This window comes from Triturus cristatus, chromosome 3_1 (genome assembly GCF_964204655.1).
Source record: "Triturus cristatus chromosome 3_1, aTriCri1.1, whole genome shotgun sequence".
Classification (NCBI taxonomy): Eukaryota; Metazoa; Chordata; class Amphibia; order Caudata; family Salamandridae; genus Triturus; species Triturus cristatus.
Window position 1 is genome coordinate 1,165,674,196 of NC_140583.1, and position 14,190 is coordinate 1,165,688,385.

General features: G+C 42.5%; 1 protein-coding gene across 14 annotated transcripts in view; it reads left to right on the forward strand.

Annotated features, from left to right (window-relative positions):
- Positions 1 to 14,190, forward strand: part of PKNOX2 (PBX/knotted 1 homeobox 2) — a 3,737,380-nt gene that overhangs the window by 982,021 nt on the left and 2,741,169 nt on the right. Inside the window, exon 1 of one of the 14 annotated variants that reach the window (XM_085646089.1) lies at positions 13,547 to 13,662. The exons of the other annotated variants lie outside the window; for them this stretch is intronic. The gene's annotated coding sequence lies outside the window, so the exon portion shown is untranslated. Of the gene's footprint in view, positions 1 to 13,546; positions 13,663 to 14,190 lie in introns of those variants that run through there. 14 annotated transcript variants of the gene reach the window in all.

Sequence of the window (14,190 nt, forward strand, 5' to 3'; positions counted from 1 at the left end):
ATATTATTGACCGGTAATCATTTTTATAGAAAAGGCATTACAGTGAAACAGATGCAGTAGGCGTAACAACTGATAAGACAAAATAAAATATGCATGCGTAACTAGAATAGGCGTAACTAGAAAACGTCATTATACATGATGTCACAAGTGGGTGGATCCATAAGAGAATCCTGCAATGTCAGCAGAAATATTTGGCAGAGATGCGCGCGCAGCCGCATGACGTGTGATTGACGTGCAACTAGAGGGTGAAGGGGACTTGACATTTAGCTCTACATGTGGAGACAGAAGTCTGGGGTTATGTCAACCTAATCCCAGATCATATCTAATATCCTATGTTTAAAGAACTGTGTTATCCAAAAAGAGAGAGGTCTCTTAGGATAGAATCTTATTCTATACTGACTATACTGACTGTTAGTGCGTGTACAAGCGTCTAAGTGTCTACACTAGATGCGAGGGGGTAGGAATATTCCATGGTAACAGGGCTATGAATTACTTGCATGAGGACAGCGAGGCCTGGCCCTTTGCACGGTAGCTGGAGGAATGTTTACCTAAACTGCTAGACAGGAATGCATCGGATGAGGGGCGGAGGAGATAATCTTGAAGGTGAAATACAGTTTTTGGCAGGCGACGGGCTGGATCAGGCACCGTTAGCCGCGCAGGGAGTAAGACAAAGTTCATGGTCACAGATGCAGGCTCAGACTGGAGCTTTCAGAGGCAGAAGGCAGGAAAAGGCTTGATGACAGAATTCGGGCCTACTCGCCTGAATCTGTAAAACGTGGAAAGTGAACCACATAAAGTCGGTGGCCTTTCATACTTAGGAAAGGAATATCTGACCCATTCATGGTGGATCTGAAAGAGGACATGTTGACGGTGGACGCACATATATTTGCGTCTTCAGAACTGGAGCAGGAGGGAACATACATGTACTTATGGCATGTACATGGAGCCGTTGGGGTCTACGATAGGGGACATAACTGATCACAAAATTCATATTTCCTCAGAATGGTTAGTTGGAGTAAAATTATTTGTGTAACTGTTTATACTGGGAGGTGTTACTCTGACCTATATCCTCTCTACCCTTTGGGCATGAGAAAACATTTTTCTCAACAGCCTTTGTATACATAAGCGTGGGTAGGCCATACAGAGCTCGGGCTGCAGCATTTTGAAGCGACTGAAGCTTGTTGAGCTGTTTCACTCCAGCACCCAAATACAGGGCATTACAATAATCTATCCTTGATTGAATAAGGGCGCCAACCACCGTTTTCCTGAGGGAAAATGGGATGAATGGGAGAATTTTACGCAATATCTTGAGTGTAAAAAAGCAGGCAGAAACCACTTGGTTAATTTGGGGGGCACAAGTGAGATCCTTATCGATGAGAAAACTGAGATTTCTGGCCTTAAACACCGGTGACGGACATGTACCGGCTTCAGGGGGCCACCAACACTGGCTCCAGATTGAAGGTTTCTTGCCGAATTCCAGAATCCCGTTTTTTTTGCTGTTACGTTTAAAAACTTGACATTCATCCATGACAGAACAGAGGAAAGACAATCACAAAACCGCTCGGCTGACATACTATCATTTTGAGTGACAGACACCATCAGTTGTGTGCCGTTAGCATAAAACACAACCACTAGACCATGACTTTTAATCAATCTAGCCAATGGTGTTACATAAATATTGAACAGGGTGGGCGAAAGTACCGAACCCTGGGGGACTCCACCCGGGAGGGTGAACCGTTCCGATCTCAGGCCTTCCCAGTGTATTATTTGTTCCCTAGAGTCGAGGAAAGATGTGAGAAGGGTCAGGGCCTTCCCGCTGACTCCCACGGACTGCAGCCTATTTAGTAACACTGTATGGTTTACAGTGTCAAACGCTGCTGTGAGGTCTAGCAATATTAGGGCCACCCTGCCACCCTCATCCAACACCCTTCGAATCTCCTCTGTTGCCATGATCAGAGCTGATTCAGTGGAATGTCCAGCTCTGAACCCATGCTGGGTGGGATCCAGAAGGTTATTTTCCTCAAGGTACGCAGTCAGTTCCAAGTTAATGGCTCTCTCCAGGACCTTAGAGGGAAAAGGTAAACAGGAGATAGGGCAGTAGTTTTTAGCCTCTAAAGGTTCAAGTGATGTTTTTTTAAAAATAGGCCTAATACAGGCCATTTTCCATCCTGCTGGGAACATCCCTGTTCCAATAACTAGATTTAACAAAGGGGTCAGCGCTGCGCCTACCTCATCCGTAGCTAAATGCAAAATGTATGGGGGGCAGGGGTCATGTGGAGATCCTGACTTGGTAAGTGAAAGTATGTCTACCACTTGCTTTTCATCCAGACTGGTGAATTGGGTTAGACTACCTTGGCAAGAGTGTTTTTCCCATGTCTCTAGGAGGTTTGTGCTGTTAACCTCCGCTGAGTTCAGAAGTTCCTCATTTTGACCTTGGTCTGGAAGAAAACCGCAAGGTTATCCACAAAGGCTTGGCCAGGGACAAAGACAGTGTCTCTCGGACGTCGAGACAGTGCTGTTACTGTTTTGAACAGTTCTTTGGAGGAGTTTGTGGATTCTAGAATTTTAGATGTGAAATAAGCTGTTTTAGCTGATATTCTTGCTCCCTTATATTCTTTTAGTGCTGAGCCGTATTCGGTCTTATACGCCGAACTGTAAGAGGATCGCCAATTGCGTTCCTTGAGTCTGCATTTTATCTTTATAGTTTTTAGCTCTGCTGAGTACCAAGGAGAGGATACCAGTCTTTTCTTGGCCGTCTTAGTAACTTCCGGGGCCAGCGGATTTATTGCCTGGGTTAACAAGTTGTTAAAATCCGTGGCTACCTGATTGGGATCTGCACTAAAAGTTAGATTCTCTTTCAAGGCCGTGGTCAGCTCTTGTTGGGATATTTTCTTCCAAGCACGTACCTTGCTCAGAGGGGGTCGATTTCTGCGGCACAAGTTATTATTGGAGATATTAATAATAAAATTGACAGCATAATGATCGGACCAAAGTAAGGGCAGCGAGCTGATCACTTCTGTATGGGCACTGTTAGTAAAAATGCCGTCCAAGGTATGTCCTGCCTGATGTGTGGGTTCCCGCACAATTTGCGTCACTCCAAAACTGGCTAGGGTATCTATTAAGTTTGAAGCATCCGAATTATTCGTTCCCTCTAGATGAAAATAAAATCCCCCAGCAGCATAAAGGAATCCACGTTGAGGCAGGACTCTATGCGAGTTTGCAAAGTCGTGATAAAGGATAACCTAGGACCAGGGGGTCTATATACTAAGATTCCTTGGAAGCATTCTAGATTATTAAATTTTATACTCAAAAACATAGCCTCTGCGTCCAGTACTGGCTCTGGTGTCATTCTCACCTTATAGCAGGCTCGATAAATTAAGGCGATCCCACCCCCCCTTTGTCCCCATCCTGTCCATATTAATGACAAAATAGTCAGATGGAACTACATAATTCCAGTCAGGATTACTCGTGTCATTTGCCCACGTTTCCGTTAAAAAAATCAAATCTGGATTTTCAAGTTGTATAAGACACTCCTGGTCATTTTTGTGTTTTATTACTGACCTGACATTGATCAGGACACAGTTAATAGATTTTGGGCTATAAGTGGTCGATTTTTTATTTTGAACATTGGGGTACAAGGCCGACCCTTCCTGCATAACATTGAACATCCTGGTATTATTCAGCTGTATATCTTCCCTAGGCCTATACGTATTAGAGGAGCTTGGCTTAGCTCTGCACCGATAACAATGCACCTGGGGGATATTTTTAGAATCTATCTTTACTTTCAATGTAGGGCACTCACCGAGATTGAGGCTCAGAAGCTCATCACGTGTATATGCTAGCCTAGAGATTTGAGAGGGGGTTCTGGCGCTGGTCGTGCTCCAGGTGCAGATGGGCTTGCCTTTGGCGCGCCGCCGGCGTGCCCGCTGTGCGGTCGCAGCATCCGGTAATTTGTAGCCGGAAGGGGAGTGCAAATAAGAAAGACTAGAACGGTAACCGCTACACGGGTCCGCTCTAACAGACGGGCAATGTGGTTAGCGGGACAATGGCAAACAAACAGGTAGGCACTAACGTTCAGTTTCCTTCTATATTAGCAGCAATATAGTTTTTAAAACAGTTGAAAATACTGATTCCTTCAATTTTAGCAGCAATATCGTTTTTGTAAAAACAGTTTAAACATTCAATTCTAAAATCAGCAGCAAGGCGACAACGCTCGTAGTCAGCGCTGAGCCCAAATCAAACCAAGATCAAATGCATCTTACTTTGCCACTGATCCACACAAGCCAGGTCTCAACTAAATATTAGAAAACATTTCTACTGTCCCTACACAACCAAATACCAGCAAGCAACAGACTTTTGAATGATGGCATTTTATGGTCAACAGAAAAGGGCCAACATAGACAATATGCAAAAAGGCTACAATATGATAGATACTGCAGTATGAATGTTTATGAAATAAGCTAATATCCCCCACCTCCTTCCAATCCACCCCCGGGTGCTATAGGAATGTCGAAAAGATGGACTCAACATGTTGCAGCTGATGTAGGGCCTGATTTCAATCCTATCAGATCGCCACAGGGTCTGCCAGGACCACCCGCCCGATTTATAAATGACTGTCAGTCATTTATAAAAGCATTGCCAGTAACCTTCATGATAACAGTGCATTTTACTCTCTGCTGAGGGGCTGCATCATCTGGATGCCGCCCTGTTGCACAGAGTGTTTCATTTTTCTTTTCAAGTAAAAAATCCTGAAACAGGATTTTCTTTTTTCAAAGAGAAACTATAGTGGTCCCCTTGCCATGGGAATATTCTTCTATGGCAGGGGGAGCATTCTAATGATTGTGCTGTTTCTTTCTGCCAGGTTTTACCTAGAAGTGAGATACTGTAAAAAAACAAAATGACTACATTCCCGCCCATTTAAATTGTGTGAGTGGACATGTAGCTATTTCTCTGACGCCCTTACTCCCCAGGGCGGTTGGAGGGGATCAATCAGGATGGAGATAGAGTAGCCTACCCCATGATTAACCCTAAGGTCCTCCCACATGTAAATGCGGCAAGTAGAGCACTATATTGGCGGGGACAGAACTCCATTGCCTTTGCGAAGGAGTACCCTCTCCGCTAATAAATAAATCAGGCCCTTAAACTGTAGTGTGGGCGGTCTGAAGATAGTGCTACTAAACACAGTCTTTACTGCTTCATCCATCAGGAAAAGTGATTTAAGAGGAAGTGAGGACCTAGAGAAGAAAATGTAATAGCCTTTTATCTAGTTATTCAGTCAACCAATAGGAATACAAAAAAACAACTTCTAGAAGAAGATAATCACAGCAATTCGAGTCACCTCCTGTTGATCCTTGACACAGACGTGCAGATTTGTGTAATTGTATATGCACCTTGCAAATTGGCAAATTCAAAGTTTACAACGCATTCATATCCTGGACTTCAGAGTAGCTTTGTAGAGTCTGATGCCGCTTCTCTAATATTGACAACACTGCTTGCTGTTCGTGCAGATACTACATATTATTGAACTCCCACCAAGTGCAAACACGTGTTTCACCTACAAAGAAAGAAGCACTGACCTCTTCGCAGGTAAATTTACTCTTTTAGTAAAGAAACACAGATCCCAAAAAAATGTTAATCACTGCTTGATATTGGTTACTTAAGTCTAGCATGGTTGAAAAACGTCAACAAACATAGCATTTGATGCATGGTTAGTTGAAACCTAGAACCGTTTTGATTTTTTGTATTGTGGAGTTTATAAAAATCTGATTTCATTTAAAAAAAAAAAAAAAGTAATTTTGTAGTTGTGTAAAATACTGGACCATGTCGATACTGGACTTATTTGCATTCCTACATTTTTCAGGTCCTGTAAGAGCAAAAAGTTGTTTCTCAAAATCACAACTAGAGGGCTGAGGAACAAACAGCTATGTTGATTATCTGCTTCGGTTTGTTTTGTGACAAAAATATGTACAGGTGCCCAAAGGTTTTCTTAGGAGACTAATGTTGGTGCTGATGAATGCCGAGATTAATGAATGCCAAGAATACCTAGGGTAGATGCTATTATATGCCTCTTTCTTCCACCATCCTTTCTCTTCGTGTCACTCCTATAAGTTCTTGCTCATCTATTCTTTCTTCAGCCATCAATGTTCCCTATCTTTCTCTTTGTTTATCTTTCTCCCTTATCTGTCTTTCTATCTCTTAGTCTAAGACTGATGGAAGAAAAGACAGGGTTTTCAAAAACGAGTGCTGGCGCCCACTACCTGCAACCACCACCAATTATGTGCAAGCTGTTTATTAAGCAGATTATTTGACCTGTGATATCACTTTAATATGACAGAGAAAAAAGACATCAAGGAATCTGAATAGACATGGTGGATAGGCGAAGTGAACAGGAAATTAAGCACTGCCATCAGTTTTCTTTATGCCCAAGAATCTTTCCTTTCTCATGAAACAATATAAAGTTGAATACTGTCAGTGCAGGAATCATGGGTCAGGACATCTCTCCCTTGCAAATGCAGCAGCCCGGTCAGCACAAAAATCGGCCCAGTCATCCATGGCCACCCTTTGTGCGTCATAGACCAAGATGTCTACATATTTGTGCACACACCCGAATCCCGCATTTGAAGAAACTGAAGTCAGGCAGCCCATACAAACCAGGGCTGCTGTTGTTGTCTAATACAGAACCATCAATTTAACACCGTTGAATGCACCATAATCCTTAAATATGTATTTTCTGCTTGTACCAAGGGCTGCTGAAACAGCACAGTGTGATCCTACTCTGCATAAAAATAGAACAGGCAAACGAGTGTGAGCTATAGGTGGAACCTGGCCGCCTGTGTTCATTGGGATTATAACATTCGAAGGACCGTATTTTCCAAGATACTTGCTACTGTTGTTTCCTTCATTTTTTATCCTATTTTATATTTGCCTATTTCGGGCTAAATATATCAATACAACATTTAAAAATCATTAAATACACATAAAATTCACTAATCTTATTAACATATAATGTGCATCAAAATGAATCCCATTTCTTTACAGTATACACCATATTAAAGCACATTAAGTACTATGAATAAATTCGAATGGCCACTAACACTCTACATACATTAGACTTAAACTTCGACTTCATAGAGCAACAGATAAATGTCTAGATCTTATGTTCTAGGTGTAAGAGGGGGCAGCTATAAATGCAAAGCAAAGGGTGATCTTTGACCCTTGGGAGACAACTACTTGGTAAGTAAATAGTGCCCGTCGGAATAGAGGGTGTTATTATTTTACACCTTCTACAAGGTCTGTAGTAATCCGTTTTAGAATGGGGCCTTGGGTTCCTGTGTCAACCAGCCTATGGAACAGTAGTTGATAGTCAAGGGTGTTGCAGGCTGATAAGGAGGAGGAAGGCAGCCATGCCTTTGGAATCTAGTATCCTTGTGGTTACCTCAGATTGCAATTGGAGTTGATTGTATTGAATAGTAGCATTTTGTATAGCTCTTACTAACCCTATGGGGGCAATGAAGCACATACCCATACAGATGGCAAGCTACATCATGTAGGGTGTGTGCTTGGAAGGATGTTGTTTTGATTTAGGCTTATGTGGCAAGTGTTTTTTTCATATTGATCATGAGGATCACAAGGTGTGGTTATAATGGCATGGAATGCAGTGCCTGGCAGTTGGCTGGGAAAGGGTTTCATGTGTGCAACTGTAACGAGAACTAAAATATATAGGCAGCTACACAGCAGCAGCCTGACCATAAAGGGAAGGCCCAGTAATTCATATTGCAACACACGCCAGGCAGAGGTGGTGTTAGATGTTTAAAAGGATGGCAAAAGGGCAAGACATGGAACTGGCGGCATGAGCAGTAGCCATGCACTTTTTTAAAGGCAAGGATACTGCTGAACAAATACACCCAGGAACTAGGAAAAAATTGAAAAAGCAATCAATGTTGGCAACCTGAGCCAAAACTAAACTATCTTTAAAAGATTTAGGTGCCAACTACTCTTGCTAGACCAAAGGGATGCAAATATTTGGAGTAACGGGTCACCCCTAACAGCCCTCTCATGATCCAGAAGGCTCACAAAGGCGGACATCTTCCAGTAAGGGGAGCCATATTCAGGTTGTGGCTCAAAACCTAGCCAGACTGTCACCCTGCACATGCGAGTGTGAGACAACGCAATTGTCAGACAAAGCAATTGATCTCTTGCTGCCATGAAAGTGTAAGAGAAGTTTGGACTGCCTCGGATTACCCTTCTTTCCTCACTCCACCATGCAAGCGCACCACTATTTATAGATCCCAGAAACCCTTGCTCTTTCTACTTTACATGAATCCTTCCAAGCTTTTAGAATTTCTTCCCAGACAACCTTCGCTTTCATTATTAGCAGTGACTGACATATCATGGTAAATAGAGACAACATGGCAAAATGAGACTTTACCCTGCTTCCATTTTTTGGCTAGGATAGCAGCATGGAACACATTTTGTAGTTCTTATTTTGTTCAGTCATAACCCAGCTCTTCCCTGACCTTTAAGCAAAACAAACATTTTGTAGATGTCTAATTGTCTATACACATGTTAACTTACCTTCAGATCTACTGATTCTATTCCCTTCTTATTCTTCCAGTCCCATCCATTACCCTCTGCTTTTATCTTATATTGAAACCGCCCAGGACTATTTAATGATGAAAACTGATTTTTTCGTTTTTGTTTAACTCTGCTTTTATCTCTAGTAAGAGGCCTTTAATCTGTAACAATAGTTGCTAATAGGTGTAATTTCCTGCCTGAGAAAACTCCTAATTCAGCTTCTCTGAATGACAACTCCAGACAGCAGTGTGTTGATTTAACCACGAGTCTGACAGAGGAGTTGGAGTCTTTTTCAAGGAAGTCAGAGATTTGTGTGAAGGCTGCTTTTTCAACGAGCTCTACCAAATGTGGGCCTGTGCTAATGATCTATATTTTGCTGTCTCCGTTTCAGCCAGTTCTTGCTTTCTAAGTATTTACTTTACACTGGAAATGTTTCGTTTAATGATGAGGTCTCTGACAAAGAGCTTTGAATTGATCACTGCTCTGCCTGGGATGAAAGCTGGCAATGCCAGGGGAAAGGTTGGGAATATGTTTACTGAGCATGGGTTAATTGAAAATCCAATGGGTCAGTTGGAGATTCAGCAATAGTGGCAGGCATTTGTTTCAGTTTAACCAAGTCATGGTATGTCAGTTGAATGTATAGTTTTGGGTAGGTAGATCTTAGGCTCGGGATATGTGTGAAGGGGCTGTCACTTACTGTTCTCAATTAGGAGTAAGGTGTGACTGGTGTAAGTAAATGACTGACGTGTCTAAATTAAATGGAGTTTGGATCTAATTGTTTTAGTCTAGCCTGATCAGCTAGCTTGTGTCTTCTGTGTCAATATTACTTTTAAGTTGAAATATATACAAGCTTGCAGAGGGGTGCTTGTTATACCTGCTGCTCAGCCAGTGTGAATGTGCTGTGGAATGTTGGTGTGCATGGTGATGTAATGGAATGTGTGGATTCCTGGATGTGGAGTGTCAGTTGGAGTATGGGCTGAGCAGCAGGAAGGCATGCTGTTGGTGGGGCTCTACTTGTTACCATCTTACTTGAATAAAACTACCTGCTTAATACATGGACTACGTGACATCTTCATTCCACTACATATTTTGGCGACGATTTGTAAAGAACCTGCGTGAGAGAACTATATGGAACCTGAGTCTTTGTAAAAGATGATCTTCTTGAAGCCTGAAGTAAATCCTGAATGAAGAACTTTCTTCAGAAACTAAGTGCAACCTGTGTTATAGCTTTCTGGCAGCCCTGAGCCCCACCAGTGACCTTAAGATTGGTTGGCCCCAACCCGGACGTGCCAGTTCCTGCTGTGTCTTCCTGCTCTTCTTTGGGATAGAGCTGTGGTGATTCAAGCTGTCCCTCCTTGGACCTGTTACCGGTCTGCTACAATTACGATTCGGGACGTCCAGCTGTGTATCTGTCACAAGTCAAATTGTGTCTCCAGCATTGTGTGGATTTGGGCAACTGTCTTGTCATCTGCGTGCTACCTGTTTTCGCTGCACAGCTAAAACTGATCTTCTTCCCTGGGGAGTTTTGCCACCTTAAGCTACAAGTAAGAGGAGTCCCCGAGTCCGTGTTCTGAAGTGCCACTTACAAGAGGAGCCCACAGTGTCCCTGTCAATAAGAGCATCGAGTAACAGGAGTCCCGAGTTAGTGTTCGGAAGTGTATCAATGTAAAGGAGCCCCCGTCTCCGTGTCGCGAAAAGGCAACTAGACGGAAGAGTCCCCTCACTCCTTCTGGGAAAGAACGACTGGGGAGGTGCAACGAGGGGGAAGAGTTTTTTCCACCCGTCTATGTGTTTTCCTTGAACAGACTTTGTGGTGTCAAATGGTGCAGTGGTTAGTGCTACTGCGGTAAATATTTTCACTCCTCACTTCTATCGCAATTTTCAACCGCTGTGCGTGTTTTTCAAACTGTTAAAATCCATTGGCTCACCTGTTCCAACTGCCTCTTCCCATCTCTTCTGTCCAGTGTGAGCCGGACCTTCAGCAGCTCGCAGAGTCTTGAGCAGCTACTACGTCGAGTCCTTCGCTGTGCAGATCATACGTGCCTCGAGCCACCGGGCTTTACGTCGTTTTGCGTGCCGCCATCTACTCCTGGCATCCTTTGTCATGGATGCCGCTTGATTGTGTTCCCTCATCACGTTGTGTTTGGGTGTAAATGTATCCCTCATGAAGCTGAGCAAGTCTCCCGCCTGAGTTTCCTGTAGTGCCTGCATTTTCCGGTGAGCGATCCTTCCCGTTTGGACAGTTTTGGATTATTAGCTCATACGTATGCCGGTGAGTGTCCAGTCAGCAGCTCGGCAATACCATCATTAACATTAACTTTCCTTGGTGTTCTGCATGCGTTGACATTTCAAGGAGTCAACTCAGCGTAAACCTGCTATTTTGGATAACATTTCCTGAGGAATCTGCCTAGGTTGTCTTGTGGGGAAGTTGTTGCATTGTTTTGTTTTCCCATTCTCTTCTAATGAATTTTTAGATCATTACAGTAGCATACTTTTTCACCAGTTTTTGGGATGTGTGGGTGGTTCACATCTTGGGTGTAGTTTTAAGTCTTTCTTAGCGTGTTGGGGAAAGGTACATTTGAGAGTTTTCTACTCCAGCAGATTTTGGAGGTTTTGCACAGTGTATTTTAATTGATACGTTGGGAGAATGCTGTTTTTCATTTCAGAGAGGGAATCTCTAGCTTTAGATTTCATGATGTTGTGAAGGGGGTTGTGTTTTTCTTGTGTTGTTCGTTGAGTTGCAGTGGTTGTATAGTGCTGTGCTCACAATCCTTGTTTCTTTTGGTTTTTGCTGCAGTTGTTAAGGGCTGCTTTGACTTTGGATGTTCCACCCTACCTACAGGGTGAGGGTGAAGAGCAAGGTTTAAGCCAAATTATGTCTGTGAGGTCTTATTTCTTTCTCACTTTGTTTAGGGTGAAGGGTTGTGTTAGCCCCCTGATGTTTGCTTGAAGAGTTTTTTTAATGTTTGGTGTGGAGCCTTGTTGCACACTTACCGCCCTTACTTCAGGTTTGGGTTAAGGGCTGATGAGAAGCTAGATTTTTTTGAAGAGTGATTGTTTTTGCTAGTGATTACTGTGTTCTCTTACTAATTGTTTGGTGTAGATTTATGCACTTTTACATGTTCCGTGTGGAGCGTCTTTCCACACTTACCACCTCAACTTTGGGTTTGGGTGTAGGGCAAGTTTCATGCCATATGTTTTGTGTGGAGTCGTGTTCTACACGTACCACCCTTACTACGGGTAAGAGTGGAGGGCACCGTCTTTGCCGTTTGTTTCGGTGTGGAATGATTTTCCCCATTTTCTAATTTTTTTTATTATTGCTCTTGTTTGTATGGTTCCCTACCGAGCAACACAGTTGGTACCCTTCGTGCCACTTTCTTGTTGGCCTGGCCAGCCAGCTTGTTTTTGGTATTTGGGTTTGGTTTGTGTTTTGTGGTGTGTTAGTGTGTGCGTTTTCTTGGTTTGGTTAAAAAGGTAGATGTTGTGTGTATATTCCTATTATTATATTTATGGTTTTCTTTGCTTGGATTATTTTTTTTAATTGTTGTACACATGCATGTTTCCATCTTTTATCTGCATGCTTTCGCATTGTCACTCTGCTACAATGATTATTTGCTTGCCTTTGTTCTGATGTCATCGTGTTGCATGTAATAGTTTTATTGTCATCCTTTGCATGCACTATTTTTAATGTTATTCTTTCTAGGGATTCTTTGTCATTTGTATAAAGAGAAGGAGATGTGTTATACCTGCTGCTCAGCCAGTGTGAATGTGCTGTGGAATGTTACTGTGCATGGTGATGTAATGGAATGTGTGGATGCCTGGATGTGGAGTGTCAGTTGGAGTATGGGCTGAGCAGCAGGAATGCTGCTCCTGATGGGGCTCTACTTATTAACATCTTAATTGAATAAAACTACCTGCTTAATACATGGACTACGTGACATCTTTATTCCACTACAGTGCTGGTGGAAGCAAAGCTTGGTGTGAGGGCAAGGTATTATGTTGCTTTTGGATGTCAAACAATCCTTTTTGCATTTTTGCTGTCCATGCTTGGTGTGGTCTTCTGCTTTGATGTACAAAGGTTTTCTGCCTGGCGAGTGTTGTTCCCTGGAGGCTTCTGCAGTGCACTTTGCTAAATATTTTTTGTTCATCCTGAAGGAGTTTGTTGAGCAAAATGGAATGATACCAAAATAACAGACACAATTTAGATGACTTTGGCCTAGGCCAAATCTTCTTTAGCACTCCAACTTCTTATCCAGAAGCGTGCTAACATTAAAAAAGTAAAGGTTATTCATGACCTATGTAGTGACCTCCCCTGTCTGGTAGCATGCAAATGATCACACCACACACAAAGCTTTGTAGTGCACGTCTTTATTCTTCAGAGTGCAACTTTTAACTAACTGTATGCATTGTCATTAACTTCAGAAACCACACACAGACACACCCAAATAATTACAAATCATTACAATAATGATGGCTGTCATAAGAAACATGGATTAAGTCCACTCGCAGCTATACCACAGTAAGTTAAAGTGTAGGTATTATGTGGTTTCCTTTATGCCTATATGGTGGAGTATCGTTGTATAATAACTAGTAGAATCTAGAGAACTTAAACATAAGTAGAGCGAATGAGGAAAAAACATAGCGTTAAGATGGCTGCAATAGAGCATTGGAATAACAGCATGGTGTGAAATAGGGCGGAGCTAGTTCATAATAAACACTGTGTTCCGCGGTAACAGAAATAAACTGCATGTGCATTCTGTGCTGGGAGTGCACAGGAAGATAAGGGACGTATCACCAGTGATAGACAACTCTGAAAAGAACCCGGGAGGTAAGGTTCGAAATCTCGAACCGCTTAAATCTGTTATGGCGATTCACGGATGATTCCATTGCGTGATGCTGCGGGGCTAAGAATCCGAGTGCTGAATATTCATTGGTCTGTCTTTTATGCAGGTCCAATAGTGGTGATCTATTCGTGAAAAACACAGCGGACTTTTAAGGTATGACGTGTCGGGCACACACATGGTTGACGAGCAGATGAATTAATAATGAGGCTTACGACGTTTGACATCTGTATCTTTTGGATTACCAGTAAGTGAGTCTACTTCCTTAAGGATTACCTTGCATTCCCTCCGTCTCTTGGCAGTGAGTATTTGTAATGTGTTGAACTCCCCTAAACATTAAGCATAAGAGAAGCATGTTTTGGCTATATCTAGGTATAGAGAAATCACAGTGGTGTTTGAACTACTCTGGTTCACTGGTAAACAGATGGCTGGTTTATGTTGGTATATTTTTCTGTACTAGGAAGTGTGGTCACTACTAGTGTGAGTTACCTCTTAACACGGCTTAGGATGTGCATGAGCTCTGCAATTGACCTGAGGGGTTGTAGAAAGTTGTTGGTAGTCAGTGATGGTTTGAATATAGGTACTGTTTTATGATTTGGTTTCATTTCAATTATGTTTCAGAGGCCCCTGAAGAAGGGACCACGTGTCCCGAAATGCATAGGGCACCACATGAATAAGACGGGGACGCATCAAAAATGAAGAATGTATTCATGATTCATATGATTTTATATCTTGCATTTTTGGTCGCTTTTTGAATATATTGATGTGAATGTGA